We start from the raw sequence: 17,147 nt of genomic DNA, 5'->3' as shown, positions 1-17,147 counted from the left end.
TGATTGATTCTGGTGCTACACACTCATTTGTTTCTAGTAGCATGATCGATAGATTGTGTAGACCCTGCGATTATTATACTATAGGGTTTGGGACTTTATCGCCTACTAGGGAGCTGGTAGTCTCTAGGAGATGGGTTAGGTCATTGCCAGTTGTGGTGGACAACAGAGAACTATCAGGGGATTTGATTGGGTTGGGTATGGATGATTTTGACATTATTCTAGGAATGGATTGGTTAGCTAGGTATGGGGCGACTATAGACTGCAAGAAGAAGATGGTGACTTTTGAGCCTAAGGGTGAGGACCCCTTTGTTTTTATTGGCACTGTGCATGGACCCCATATTCCTATGATATCAGCATTGAGGGCTAGAAACGTATTGCAAGGAGGTTGCATAAAGATTCTTAGCTAGTGTGGTGGACACCACTAAGGTCATGCCAGTGAGACCAGAGGAGATTAGATTGGTGTGTGAGTTCTTAAATGTGTTTCCTGAGGACTTACCAGGATTGCCACCACATCGGGAGATTGAGTTCATCATTGAGTTGGAACTAGGTACAGAACCAGTGTCTACGACACCATACAGAATGGCTCTGACAGAGCTGAAGGAGTTGAAGGTACAATTTCAGGAATTACTGGACCGGGGATTTATCAAACCTAGTTTCTCACCATGGGGTGCTCCAGTTTTTTTTTTTTTTTTTTTTTTGTGAAGAAAAAGGATGGGACCTTGAGGATGTGTATAGATTACAGGGAATTGAACAAGCTGACTATCAAGAAAAAGTACCCACTACCAAGGACCTGTTTGACCAATTGTAGGGTAAGGCAATGTTCTTGAAGATTGATCTTCGATATGGTTATCACCAGTTGAGGATCAAGGAAGTGGATATTTCAAAGATGACCTTTTACACAAGGTATGGGCGTTATGAGTTCCTAGTCATGTCATTTGGGTTGACCAATTCCCTAGCAACGTCTATGGATCTGATGAACAGGGTGTTCAATGATTATTTGGATCTGTTTTGATCTTCTTCATTGAAAATATCCTAGTTTACTCTCATTTAGAGGTAGAGCATGAGCAGCACCTCCGGTTAGTATTACAAAGATTAAGGGAGCACCAGTTGTATGCCAAGTTTAAGAAGTGTGAGTTCTGGTTACCACATGTGACATTCCTCGGTCACCTTGTTAGTGGAGACAGAATTAAGGTAGATCCGACCAAGGTTGAAGTAGTTAGGGATTGGCTGAGGTCAGAGAATGCCTCAAAGGTTAGGAGTTTCCTTGGGTTGGTAGGGTATTATTGCCGTTTCGTGGAAGGATTCTCAAAGATTTCTGCACCAGTAATATAAATGACACGGAATAACTTGAAGTTTTTATGGTCAGACAGATGTGAGAATAACTTCCAGGAATTGAAGCGATGACTGATTACTGCTCAGGTACTAAGCCTTCCTTCAGATGGGGGTAAGTTTGTGGTGTATTGCGATGCAATGAGATTGGGGTTAGGATGTGTGCTAAGGCAGACTGGGAAGGTGATTGCCTACACATCACGATAGCTGAAGGAATATGAATAGTGATACCCTACTCACGATTTGGAGTTAGCAGCGGTGGTATTGACACTGAAGGTGTAGCAAATTATTTGTATGGATAAAAGTGTGAGATATACACTGATCATAATAGTTTGAAGTATTTCTTCACTCAGAATGACTTAAACATGAGATAGAGACGTTGGCTGGAGTTGGTAAAAGATTATGACTGTGAGGTTATTTACCATCCAGGGAAAGCCAATGTAGTGGCAGTCGCTTTGAGTCGGAGAGGCCTAGGACAATTGTTCAGTTCAAAGTAGTTATTGAAGGAATTGGCAGAAAACATGACTCGAGCAGGTATAGAGTTGTTGGTGGACCAGTTGGCCAATATTACCTTGCAATTCACTCTTTTGGAGAGAATAAAGGAGGGCCATATGAGTGATTATCAGGATATAAAGCTTAGAGAGGATGTTCTAGCTGGAGTAGCTAGGGATTATTCTATTACAGAGACGAGTATGCTGAGATACAAGGATCAAATTGTGTTCTGATGGACAAGGGTATTAGATGAGAGATCATTGATGAATCTTATACCATACCATATTCATTACATCCAGGCACCACGAAGATGTATTAGGACCTAAGGTCTTTGTATTGGTGGCCTGGGATGAAGAGCGATGTGATTGATTATGTGGTGAGGTGTCTAACCTGTCAGCAGGTGAAGGTTGAACACCAGTGGTCAGCGGGTTGTAACAACCTTTAAGTATTCCCGAGTGGAAGTGGGAAGACGTCACTATGGATTTTGTAGGGGGCTTGCCTAGGACAGTGGGGCAACATGACTCAGTATGGGTGATTATAGATAGATATTCCAAGTTAGCTCATTTTCTACTAGTGAGAACAAACTTTACCGTGGACCAGTATATAGAGCTATACGTTCGGGAGATTGTACGTCTCCACGGGGTTCTAAAAACTATAGTGTCAGACCAGGATCCCATCTTTACCTCCATGTTTTGGGGAAGCCTGTAGAAGGCTATGGGGACTCAACTGTTCTATACAGCTTATCATCCTCGGACAGACGGGCAATATGAGAGGACGATTCAGATATTGGAGGACATGCTTAGAGTATCTGTATTAGATTTCGAGGGGTCCTGGAGTAAGTATCTTCCGTTGATTGAGTTTTCATACAATAACATCTATCAATCAATGATTGGAGTAGCTCCATATGAGATGTATGGTAGGAGATGTAGGTCACCCATTCATTGGGATGAAATAGGAGAGAGGAACTATTTGGGTCCTGAGATGGTTCCAAGAACTAGTGAGGCTATTGAGAAGATCAGAGCTTGAGTGTTCACCTCACAAAGTAGACAAAAAAGCTATGTTGACCCTAAGCGTGGGAACATGGAGTTCCAGGTAGGGGACCACATTTTTCTGCGAGTTTCACCACTGTGGGGAGTAAAAAGGTTTGGAAGGAAGGGCAAGTTGAGCCCTAGGTTTATAGGACCTTTTGAGATCCTAGAAAGGATCGGGCAAGTAGCCTACAAATTGGCTTTTCCCCCATCATTATCAGGAGTCCATGACGTGTTTCACGTCTCAATGCTTTGGAAGTATGTGTCAGACACAACCCATGTGCTGGGTTATGAGGATTTGGAGATACAAATAGACTTGTCTTATGAGGAGCTACCAGTTTAGATCCTAGATAGAAAAGACAAGGTTCAGAGGAACAAGACGATTCCTCTAGTTAAAGTTCTTTGGAGGAACGAAAAGGTCGAGGAAGCGACCTGGAAGCTAGAGTTGGATATGCGGGATCCGTATCTCAAGTTGTTCAGGTAAATTTCAAAGATGAAATTTGTAGTAGGAAGGGATAGTTGTAACATCCCAAATTTGCTAATAAGGCTTAGTGCCTAGATTAGTGTGTCGGGAGGGCATAAATGGATTAATATGTAGATTTCATTGAATATATGTGTGATTATATGAGTTGTATGATAATATGACTATTTATGCATTCTTATGTGCATTAAATGTGATTGTGGGCCCGTTTTGATGAAAAATGACACTTTTGTAATTTTGACCTGTTGAAGGTATAATTGTACATTGTATGTGCTTTGTCAGTGGGACCACATTATTATGTGGATATATTTGAGATGTGTGGCACGAGGCGATCTTTGTGAGTAATTTGGCGGAAAAGTCACAACGGGGAGTTATACGCGGCTCGGGGTGAGCCTAGGAGTATTTTAAGAATTTAGTGAGTTACCGGGGATTTTAGAGTATGAGTTTTAATTGGAGGGAAAATATTAGTGTTTGGAAGATTAGTGGGATTAATTGGAAATCTTATGGAGAATTTGAGGTTTAGCAGGAAAATGGTGGCAAAAGGCGATTTTACCCTTGGGGGCATTAAAGAGCAAGGATTTAGGCTAGGGGCTTTATGGTCTTTTTGTTATGATTGGTTAAATACAAATGATAAGTGTTAAAATACAAGCAAGGTATAAACACTTAGTAGAATTCACATAATGAAGATGTGAATTTGAGCTTCAATTGTAGGCATTTATAAAATGCAAATTTGGGTCTAAAGTGAAACATGAGAGTATCTAAGGGTTCTCAAAAAGTTTGGTGGCATTTAGAGAAATTTTGCGTCCTTTGGAAGTGTCCAAAGTCAGAGAGGGTGGCGATACGTCTCCACCCAAGAGGCGAGACATCGTCTGTTAGCTAGGTTTCAAGAAACCCTAACAGGCGATGCATCGCATGTATGCATGTAGAGTCCAAGAACTTTACTTAGCTAGTTAGATAGTAGTAATAGTAATAGCTAGTAGTAGTTATAGTATGTTTATTACTGTGGATTTTGGTTCAAGCCGGGACTTAGTTGGATACTCGTAGTAACACTTGTAGATTTTATAAGTTTAACCTATAGTTTAAGAATATTAATTATAACCTAAGGTTTGATTAATATGACTGATTATGGAGATGATATTTATTATACTATAAGGTTTAGATAGACCCAATAAGATAATGACATTTTTCATATGTATGTTTAATGAGAAATTAAGTATTTTTGAGGAATAGTTTATTAAGAATAATATTTGAAAATTCTAGAGTTTGCCAGCAGCTTTGAAATCGTTAAAGGACTTAGTCAAGGCTGTTTACTCAATTCAAATTAGGCTGAAAAAGTGTAATTACGTGTATAATATTTCAGCGTATGCCGATATATCGCAGCTCTAGGGGGCGATATATCACCACATGGGGATACGAAAAACACGTAACTTCGCACGACCATTTCAACGAGCCTCGGTAATATGAACCCAGGCGATATATCGCCTATGGTAGCGATATATCGGCTCTAGGGATGCATTTTCAAATGATTTTGAAAGCGAGCTCATTTTAATCCTCAACCTCTAGATAAGTCTAGAATCTTTTTTACCGAGTCTTCAGCCTCTGCTGAACGATTATTCAAATGTTTTTCAATTAAAAAGCCATTATTTTATTCAAGCTAAATGAAGATCTTTTCATTCTTGAACTCTATAAATAAGACCTAGTACCCAGCCATTTCTTCATTGTTCAAGCTGAGTTCAGAGCCTACAAGTTGCTAGGAATACTTTAGAGTGTTAAACACTTGGGTTGGGATTATAAGCTTTATCATTATAAGCTTATCAAACACTTGGGAAGTAAGGTTCATAGTGTGTTTATCGTTTTCGAGGTATAGTTCGGTTATAAAGCAATCAAAGGTATTCCTATTCTTAGTTCCTTCTTGTATTGTTTCATTAGTTCTTATAGTTTTTCTCTACTTAAATCCTAACTCAATATTCTTTATTCTTGATTAGGCATCTAAGTTCTTTGAACTTGAGGTTCTTTTTGGTAAGTATCTTCCTAATGGTTTAGTTCATTCTTTTAATCTCTTTTCTTTTAGAATACTCACCTCTCTATTAATGTTTTTTAGGAGTGTTCCAAAATCCCGAACGTGTTCTCATCATCCCGGTATTTTGGTAAGGAAAATAGGATAGTTCTTATGTGCTATGTAAAAGTGTTATGATTATGCTATAGTATGATTTTATGTGTTATGATATATGCATGTTTTGGGGCTTATAGTTGTTATATAACAAACCCTAACACTTTTATGTTTTGGGCTTATAGTTGTTATATAGCAAACCCCAACATTTTTATGTTTTTGGGGCTTATAGTTGCTTAACTAGCAAACCTCATTGTAGTTTGAGGCTTATAGTTGCTTAGTTAGCAAACCCCAATAGTTACCATGTACATGGGTTAGAATCATGATATATGTGTTGTAGTATATGATATATGCTCATAGTTTATGTGTATGATTATGTTTCATGCTTGTAGTAGATTTTCCTTGCTGGGCATTAGGCTCATTCCTTTATGTTTTATATGTGCAGGAAAATAGTTATGGCGGCGAGAAGGTTCTTGGTAGCTTGGGAATGTGTATTGAGGGAGAATGGAATCGGTGGACTGCGTGAACGATTCGAGGATGAAGTTGTTTCTAGTCATTTAGAATTATGCTTTACATGTATTTTTCCACACTTTGTTTTGTAACGAATTTTAAGATTTAAAGTTATGATTATTTAAATATTTTCAAAACAATGGGATCTCATATCCTAAATGAATTTTCATGTATTTAACCTTTGCTTTACAATTTATAATAAAGTTTATGGTTATTTCATATGTATGTTTTCTTAAGATTAGTGTCTATGTATAGTAGTTATTAATGGCCCAAAGTCTAGAGTAGTTGGGTCGTTACAGTTGGTATCAGAGCAACGGTTCATTCACATGAAGTTCTCCTCGATACACACACTCAAAGCTCCGAATCTGACCGCCAAGTAAGTGTTTAAGTTATAGTTATTATGTTTATATGCATAGATAACGATTTTAGTCTTTCTGTTTTCAGTTAAGAATGAACGGAGCATTAACTTATGAGGATATCCGAGCCATTAAGACTTTAAAAAGAATTAGAGAACCGGGAAACACCGTAGGAGTGTTAGAAAGAATCACTCGAAGGCTGATTTTGTTCCACAGAGAAATATGTCACCTCCAAGAATCTAAGCATATCATGATGAGAGCAATGGAGCAATACGTTTTAGTAATTAGACTATTTAGAGCTTATCATACTGTAATTGCAGCCTTAGAGGAAATATGGGAAACAATGGATGATGAAGATGAATTACCGGTAGCAATGAGATATTATTTTCTCTTAATTAGGTTCACTTCAAAAATGGAATTTCAGTTTACAAATGAGCAAAATCACATAATTTTTACGAACCTTCCTCGAGGACATTTTGAGGCAAATGATAATGAGGACTATGAGGAGTTAAATGATGATATGCTAGATGAAGGATCAGATATAGAAGATCCCGATTTTTAGAATTATTAGTTTCATTGTTTGTTTTAATTTATTATTTGTTTTTTTTTTATGGTTGTAAATAGTGAAAACTTTATTTTCCAAATTAATATCATGGCTATTTTGTTATCATGTACGAGTTTGATTTCCTTTTGCAATAATAATAAATAATAAATAAAATAAATAACGACTAAGTTCGGTGAGGGTGGATACAATCAATGAACCAAGTTTCTATATTGAGAGTTAGGGGGCCATAGTAGTGGGAATGATTTTACTGATCCCAGCCCTCCCTCAATATGGTTAACTTTGGAACAAAGATGAGTTTCGAGCCTGAGAATTTAGTTATATAGGATGATTAGAAACAGACTTAGAAAATAATAAAGATGGCTTATTTTTCTAAGTATAGAAACCCACTCTAATAATAAAGAAGACTTATATAATTTTCGTAAGAAGTCATAATTAATAGGTCCGAGTTATGTTTGTTTAGATTAAGTTTGTGCCTTAGAGCCTATTAGGGTAAAGTTCTGACATGTTTCTCTTAACTGTTAGAACTCTGTTGCGATGTCACTTTGAAGATCTGCTCGCACCAATGAAAACGCCTCCAACGCTGCTCCGGTGAACAATGAAGCCCTCCCAGTTCGCAGAAGGGGAGTGTGTGTGTAACGCCCTATATAGCCAAGACCGCTACACTGTGTACTTATAAAGGTGCAAGACTTGCTAATCAAGTCATTAACTTGAAAATGTGTCACTAAACATGTATGAGCTAGGGTTAAAAAGGTTTTGGCCTCAAAAGTTTCATTTGATATAATTAAGCAGTTATATACAAGGGATCCCAAAAGTAACAGAGTTTAAAAGTTGGATTACAGACTCCCAAAAATATAGACAACAGTCAGCCATACTAAGGCAAAATGGTCAATTTCTGGGTCTCGCGTCCCTGTCTAAACCTCAACCGTGGCGGCTGAGTAGCTGGCCATGTACATTCCGCTCGCAGAGCTCTCCTAATCAAGGCTGATCAAATTTGCCCTTTCCTTTACCTGCACCACATAGCACCCATGAGCCAAGGCCCAGCAAGAAAACATGTGCAACACAAACAGTAATAACATATAACAAACTCACTAGCATGAACTCTCATCATATAACCCACATTAATCATTCAGCATAAATTTGGAATCATGGATGCAATCAAACACTTATAACATTCATATCACATAATAATAAGGGCTGACAACTTAGGCCACACCCTCTGTTTATCCTACTGACTCCGGCCCACTTAAACCGAGCTCAGTGCATATTAAGCTGTCCTCGGCTACCAGTGGCCAAGCCGCGCCCTGTGCGCTAGTGTAACCCTTGGCACCCTTAGGCCGTTGGTTCACTAAATAGCTTGCATGGCATAATACCATCTTTTCAAGCATACACGATAGGGAAACCTTAGTCCCATTACATATATTCAACCAGGTGCAGTTTTCTTACCTTTAATATTTGCAGTTACTAATTACGAGCAACGCTCCTCAAGCATGATTCGTTCCCGAGCCTAAGTTTTTATCACCTAGTCACAACCAAGGTATAGGGTTCCATTAATATTCAAATAAGGGTTTCCAGATACAAAACTAACTTCTGGGAATACGAATTCCACCAAGCACGATGGTGAAATCGATCCCGAGCATTCTAGACCACATTCCCATGCCTAAGATCCCCAAATGTTCAAGTGTGCACCCAAGGGCTGCGGCCCTTGAAGCTTAGCCGCGACCCTGCCCTCAAAATAGAACCAAGGGCATGCCTGAAAGAAGACACGCACCACGACCCTTGCTTTGGGCGCCGCGGCGCTCACCCTTGGCCGAGCCCTCCTGGCTCATCTTCATCCTAGGGTCGCGGCGCTCTAGAACAGAGCCGCGGCCCTTCCCTTCGTGCCCAGAAAACCCACCATTACCATCATCTAAACCTCATCCAAAGCCATCCCAAAGCTCCCCAATTCAAAACCCTTTAATCACAACACTTTTATAATGATTCTAACAACACATCCCAACAGAAATCCAGCCCAAAAACCCACTAGAATCCCATTCCAATTTCTGAAACTCAAGAACTTCAAACACTCAAACCAACAATTGAAACTCAAATTGAAACCTCTAAATCACGAATTGAGGCTTACCTCTTCTGCTGAACCACTTCTCCAAGCCAAATCCAAGCTAATCTCCAAGCTTTCCTCCTTAATTCTGCCCTTATACATCAAAATCACATTTTACCTCAATACCCAGCCAAAACTCAGAATTTCTAACCACAGAAAATGAAATTCAATGCTTACCTTAGTCCTGATTAAGTTCTTGATTGATTCTTGATCTAAGCCTGTAAATCACTCATGAATTCCTCTGAGTTCCCAGCTCAAATTCCAGCAAATTCCTTTGTTTACTTCTTATGTTTTCCTTGGAAGAGAATAGAGAGTCAAGGCTGAGAATAAAGGTCGGTTTAATTTTCTGTCTACTGTTTTCTATTTCTTTAGCTTAATCTTATCCCATTAAGTCAATCCTGAGGCTCGGGGTGCCGGAAACGTCCCCGAGGGAAAAACGGTAAAATTCCCCAATATTCCCGCCTAGACTTCCTAACCTCAAATATATCTCCATATATTTAATTTCATAACCCGATAGTCTAAATAACTATCCGACACCTAAAACATCCCTGACTTATCCAAAGTCAACTGCTAAGCCCCGTTGTGACTTTTCCCCGCTATCCAGCCCTAGGATCGCCTCGAGTCGTGCTCTGCAAGCCTACCCACATTATAATGTGGTTCTCACAAATACCATATATACATATCACATTAATACAAATATAGTCATACAAGCATTATTAATCATATAATTATGCATTTAAATCAATATATTCATGCAAACCATATTTAACCCAATTATGCCCTCCTGTCACACTAATCAAGGCCCTTAAGCCTCATTAGCGAATTTCGGATCGTTACAGCGTGCTACTACCAGCCGCAACGCGCCACCGCCGCCAGCTGACCACACTTTGGAGATCGCCAGTGTAACGCCCTACTTCCTTAGAGCCATTACTAAGTGAGTTTAAAAATGTGTTCATCTCGCTAATCGAGGTTTTAGATCAAATAGTGTAATTAAGCTACAAACAGAGGAAAAACCTTAGAAATATTAATTTCCATAGATAATCATAAAAGGTTTACACTTGGGATCCCAAAATACAGTTTAGAAAATGTTTACAACATATTAATTAAACAAAGTCGACTAGACGACAAAATCAGAGTTTATTTACAAGCATCTCCCAAAATCCTCTGGCCGTGGCGGCCAGGCTGACCAAACATGTACACGCCGCCTCACGCCTGTTGTACTCATGGTTGGTTGATCACCTCTGTACCCTTTACCTGCACCACAGAGCATCTGTGAGCCGAAGCCCAGCAAGAGAACCCACAAGGAGATAACATATGCAACACATATATCAAACATATAAACATGCCACCAATGGCTAAAAACGTACGGCCTAGCCGTCCCAGGCATTTACCAAGCCCTGGGTTCGCGGACCATGCCGTGAGGATATCCCAGGTATCCTTTTGGGGACTCGCCCTGGCAACTCGCACTCCACGTGCTCAGCACTGCACCTGGCCCCTTGCCGTTCTCGGCCTTGCACTCAACGTGCCCAACGCCGTTCCCGGCCCTTCGTCGTTCTCGGTCTACACCGTTCCCAGCTCAAGCCGACCATTCACATCATAATTCACATAACATAACAAACAACTATAGAATTCTAGCATAATCAGATAAAGGGCTACGCCCCGTAGTTCTAACATATTGGGCTCGGCCCTGCATATTAATCCATTCAATCACACTGGGCTCAGCCCTGCATATCAGTTCATTGAAACACATTAGGCTCAGCCCTGCACACAAGCTCTATGGGAACAAGGGTTCTCTTACTTGAGTCCCGAGCTTTCCAAGCACTGATGCCCCGAGCACAGTCATCCAACGTGAGCCTCGCCGAGACCCTAGTCACAACACGTTAACAATGTCCATCCATCAAATTCTAATCCAACAAATAACTTAGAGCCATAACCCTAACCTCCGGATCCTTGAATTCTATCAATCCGGGTGATATAATCCATCCCGAGCCTTAACCATTGAATTCCCAAGCCTAAACACCCTTAGAAATGCAAACTGGCACTAAGGGCCGCGGCCCCACCCTCAAGAGCCGCGGCTAGCCTCAAAACAGAGGCTAGCACCACACTGACCCCCACACGGGCCGCGGCGCCCATGAACCTTCTCGGCCTCCCATGGCCGCGCGCGCACACGGGCTGCGACGCACCCCTCCTAGGGCCGCGGCGCTCCTCACCGAACCCAAAATTCTTCATCAATTTCCTACCTTTTCTTCAAGCCAATCCTCACCAAAACTCACCTATCTAACCCATATATTAAACACATATACTCCAGCTCAATAAGAACTCAGTAACAACATCAAAACCCATTAGAATCCACCCCAAAACTCAACTAGACCACACAAGAACAAATCAAACTTGCTAGCATGCATATTCTAATAACCAGCTGCAACTTTAGACTTATCCACCATAATCAAAACTTACCTCTTGCTGAATTGAGCCTTAGAACCAGTTCCCCCTATGCTTCAATCTTCAAGCTTCAAGTTCCCTTAGATTTCCCCAGCTGAAACCCCTTAGCTTTAGATTAGTTTTCCTTAAGTTTCCCCTTGGGTTTGCCTTAGTGAGTGAGAGAGTGAAGAAGAAGAGAGCTATCTCAGCCAAGGGAGAGTGTATAAGTCGGTTTCCCCAAGGTTCTAATTCATTCCTCTTTTGTTTTACTCAGCTTAAGTCTATGTGGTTACCTCAAGGCTCAGGGTACCCAAAACGTCCCCGAGGGCAAAATGGTAAACTTCCCCAATATTCCCGCCTAGGCATTCTATCCTCAAATATATCTCCAAATATTTAGTTTCATGCCCCAATAATCCCATAACACTCCTAGTACCCAAATTACCCCTCGACTCGCCCCGAGTAGGAATCTCAACCCCGTTGTGACTCTCTGGCTAACCGCTCCCCAGGACTGTCTCGGATCGTGCTGCACAGACATTTCACATATATATAACATATATCACATTCATGCCCCTAATATCTAGACGGGGCCCACATGCACATTTAACTCATTAAACATGCATCACTGTCATATATCCACATTAATTCACCCATTAACACATTAAAGCACAATAAATCATTTATTGCCCTCTAGGCACACTAATCAAGGCCCTAAGCCCGATTAGCAAATTCGGGTCGTTACAACTATCCCCTCCTTACAGGAATTTCGTCCTCGAAATTTTATGAACAACTCGGGATACTGCTCCCTCATCTCTGTCTCAAGTTCCCATGTTGCCTCCTCAATCTTGCTGTTCCTCCACAACACTTTTACCAAGGCGGTGGTCTTGCTCCGCAAGACTTTGTACTATCCCCTCATTAATATAATTTCATCCTTGAAATTTACTTAAGCACATCAGGTTGTATACCTCATACCTCTGATGACAATTCCCAAGGTTCAATGCCTTTACCCTTAGTCATCAATAGTACCCATGCGCGAGTACAATCTTGTTCCACAAGATCTTAACTGATAACCATACTTTCTTTAACTTTTACTTATACATTAAATCTACAGAATTTTAGTGTCTGCTTGGTTCACAACAATCTCTTCGTTGATTATTCTCAATGTCCAAAATACTTATGAATCATCATCCTTACCAGGATAAGATCAACTTATAGGCCCGCGGGCAAATCCTTAGTACGACTTTAGGACTCCCGTCGAAACGAAAATCATAACTCCTTTTTTTCTTTCCTCACTATCATACTCTTCCTCGCTGCTTAACTTGGAGGAATATACAACTCCCACTCTGGAATCCCGTACTCCAAAGTTAACAGTTACAGGTTCCTATAAACTTTCAAATAGGCAGACATCCTCTGCCCTAAGAATTCCAACATCCTCTTTGCTTTTCCTCTGAATTATTATTGAACCACTGTGTCCACTAACTCTTAATTCTTTGCTTTTACCTTACCAAGTCTTATGCCTTGTCACCTTAGCTGTACTCCAGCATCCAATACTGTGACTGTCTCATCAAGGAATACACCCTTTTTGATATTCTAAAAGTTGCACATTCAATGCCTAAACCCTTAACATAATTGTTAAGCCTTCAGATTGCTATCCTTTCTGCAACCAGTTAGTAATTCCCAGATTACTACTCTGTTTTCTTCGATCTCAGGTCCCTCTCCATAACTTAGAAACTTTAGGGTCTCAATTCTTCATTACCAATGCCCTATCTCATTACCAATTTATACAAACCAAAGTATGCTATCTTATTCAGCTGAGTTACAATTCCTCCCCTGATCCATCACCTTATTTACAGTCTATTGTGATTCATTCTTATGACCTATCATCGTATTATTTTACTTTCCAATATTCGAGTATCTCAGGTTCTGCCCTCAGCTAAAACCTCCCAGTACCACAAACCTTAGGAGGTGAAACAACACCCACTTATAATTCCCATCTCCACATCAAATTCTCTTTGGCCCATTTATCTGGTGCTTGTACCTTATCTTGTATAACACTCGTAGGGTTCTTCCCTGTTTCCACAAAACCCAGGCTTTGGATTCCATTATCCAAAGAAAACATATGTGTTCATCACCACACACTAACACTATACCAGTTTCAATCATTATCCTGTCCATTCCATTGTAACCTGCGGCGCTCTTCTAACTGATACACACCTTCCAAGTAAGAGATCCACCTCGTAATAAATCTCCTGCTCGCACAGTCGAAGACTTATAACATCAACCTTCCATCGGCTGCGTTCCACTAAATTCCAGTCTCAAGATTATCTTTTTACTAACAATCCAACACTCAAGTACCTTATGCTATGCATAACTGTCAACTTAACATTCCAAGTATATCAACCATGTTCCATTCTTTCACCCCCCCCCCCCGAGGTTCGACCCATCCTCGCGCCAATCTAAGCCTGGGCGTGCCCAACCTGTGGCGCACCCCCGAGGTTTCATACTCTCACCATAGATCAGGTCCTTTATGCTATCCTCTATACTGAACCATAACACACACATATTTTTGCATCACCAGATACCAATCAACTCTTGCCTTGTCTTTTGAATTCTGATTTGACACCATTCATTCCGTCTAACTCCAAGTTTACCGTTCTTCCCACCTCTGATGTAGTTGTCTGCGGAGATACCTATGCGATAGATGACGCGCTTGCCAGCCTTGTTATGCTTCCTGTTCTTCAGACATTCTTCATTAACTTCTTCGTGACTTCAGATCAACTCTTCTCATGCCTGTCCTTTCTTCTTGGAGCTCTACTCTGAGTACTCCCAATGGAACCCAAACTGACACTTCGTAGAACCTTACTTGTGACCCTGCTTTCTTGGTACTAACGTCTTCAGCATAATAGTCATTCGCTCTCCATTTCCGTCTGGAGGTAGTCCATATATACTGCTCGTGAACTTGAAGGAGACTTGCTCATACCATTCCGATATTCTCTACTTAAGAGCTTACCTGTGCTGCTGTAGCTTGAACCATTCTAGAATCTTTGTTACCAACTCCTCACACCTTACTCAGTACAAAATAAAAACTCCCAAAATGTCTCTTTCCTTAATTCCCAGCTGGTAATAACCAGGTCGTGGATCAACTCCTGGAGACATTGTCCCATCTTGTACCCAATATCAAACTTTTCACTCTTAACCGTTGATGCCTAAAATTCTTACCATAGGATGCTCCGACTAATCCAAGGTCAAATTTCTTTAATTGCTTCAGGTAATTCTTTCTGTCAGCCAGTGCCGTCTTCCACAACATCCCTGATACCCGATCTACCTGTAGTCCGACTTAATAATAAGTCCAATCTTTCCTTATATACCAATACAAGTTTCCCACTGGTTAGCTCAGTTTCCATTCAATCCAATCAGAACACTCGAAATGATGTCTCTTATAATCCATGGTTGTCTCTTAATAGATCCACTTCCACTCTGCCTCATGTTGAGACTTCCTTAAGACGAACTCTAATGTTCTCACAATGAACTTCTTAATTACTTGTATCCCAACTCATCTGCCAGAAGTTCCTTATTCCTCCCCAATAAATGCTCTTATCCTCAGCTTCTCACACAGCACCCTTGAGGCAAACTCTCTATGTATAACTCCCTCTCAAAACATTCTCAACACTGAGTTCCTCCAGCTCATTACATGACTAAAACATAAAACATCCAGTTAAATACTTATCTTCGAGGAATCAGTCCCGAACTTCGAGTGTAACAAGGCATTCTAGTCTCTCGCTTCCTCACTATGGAAAATCCATCCTAACATACTGAATTATCTCATTCAGAAGTCGTGCCCTCACCCGACATCCTCTCAGGTGGCATCCTCTTCCTCAGGTGCATACCAGAGGACCTCCCTGGTTCCTGTCACCATCTTGATACCTATCTTTCTAGTCATGCTCCTTCCCAATCACAAATCAGGTACCCTAGCACTGTCTGGGGTCCTTCTACCTCAAAAACTGAGAATTTGTCCTTACTGAGTTCTACCAATAGAAGCACTGTCTTTCACATCCCTTGCCCTGTAGCACTCATGCTCTTTACCTCATTCCACAAATCTCAAATAACATAGCTATCTTTGCTACTCAAATACCACCGAAGATCTAGTACACTGGAGCGGCCCTGTCACCCAGAACCATTCCAGAATTTAATCCTTACATGGGTCATTATTTCCAACCACCACCACTTGCATAAATCTCCAAAGTGAGGTATCCAACTCCTAACACTCATTAACACAGGTTGTCATTGTCTTATCATTTCAAATCAAGCTCATAGATTTATTAATCTCCTCGTTCTTATAACTTCTTTTATCGAATACCCATTTGAGTTCTTTCCAACCCACCATGCCAATATCTCAACCTGAACACCACCTCCTAGTGTCCTCCTATCACAAATACTTAGCACAATCCTTTAGTTATGACCTTTCACCTCCATATAACCAAGAATGAAGTTAGCTTTGTCCATTCACTAAACAATTCCCAGGCAACCCAAACCTTCCTCTCCAACCAGAGGTTACCACTTCTTAAGCCTTCCAATTACTATTCTTTATCTGTCTGTATCCGTACACTGTACCAATACCATTTACTCATATGCTAGCGGACATCTCCGGACTTTCAGGGTAGATGGAGATTCCAACCCCAATTATCATCTGCAACTTTCCTGTATTACGATGCCAGGTCTACTTAACCGTCCCGGATGCAAACAATCTAAGCTCATCCGCCACTGCTGACTAAACTTCTTTACCTTGAGGTTCACACTCTGAACCAAACCACATCCAGGTCCAAAAATCACAATATTCATAGACACATAAAGCATATTAAGCCAAATCCACAATACCAAACATTTAGTTACCCAATTATACCACAACTAAGTATACCCATGTTTCACTATACCTCCTACAGGCCAATAAACAGATATTACATATGGATTCAATTTAGGCAGTTAACCACACACACTCAATATGCAAACCATTATCCCAATATTCATCCACATGCATTAGCAACACTATTCAGAATACCCCAATCTCATCATGCAATAGTCAAGGGCCAAGCCCTATCAGTATCTCATGCATATGCTAACTCATTCATCATGCTCTATATACAAGATAAGCAGGCAAACAGGGCATTCAAATACATATTCAGACATAATAACCAATCTTACCAACCAACCATGAGTTAAGCCTGTCACTGACTGCGTGTGTACATGTTCGGTCAATCTCCAGAACCAATAACCTTGGCTCGCTCTGATACCAAGTTGTAACGCCCTACTTCCTTAGAGCCGTTACTAAGTGAGTTTAAAAATGTCCTTTCATCTCGCTAATCGAGCATAATCTAAACATAACTTAAACATATACTAACATATTCAATGGGCTACACCCAACACATAATCATATAGGGCCGTGCCCTGCAACACAACTATGGCGCCTCACCCTGCTCTATGGGTACAACAGTTTTCTTACCTGTGTCCCGAGCTTCTTGAGCACTGAACCCTGGAGCACGGTCCTCTAATCCGAGCCTCTATGAGAACCTAGTCACAACACACGAATAGCATCCCCATTACTAACCAATTCAAAGGCGTCTCCCGGAACCAAACCCGAGCTCTTGGGACCTCCCGGAACCCCACACAAAGTGGCGGAAGCGTCCCTCGAGCCCCCTGAGCAAAAGCCTAAAAACCACAATTTCCCCTGCCCAGAGATAGCCTAGTGCCGCGGCACCACCCAATGAG

The sequence above is a fragment of the Humulus lupulus genome, chromosome 1 (genome assembly GCF_963169125.1).
Source record: "Humulus lupulus chromosome 1, drHumLupu1.1, whole genome shotgun sequence".
Taxonomy (NCBI): domain Eukaryota; kingdom Viridiplantae; phylum Streptophyta; class Magnoliopsida; order Rosales; family Cannabaceae; genus Humulus; species Humulus lupulus.
Note: the sequence above shows the minus strand (reverse complement) of the source record.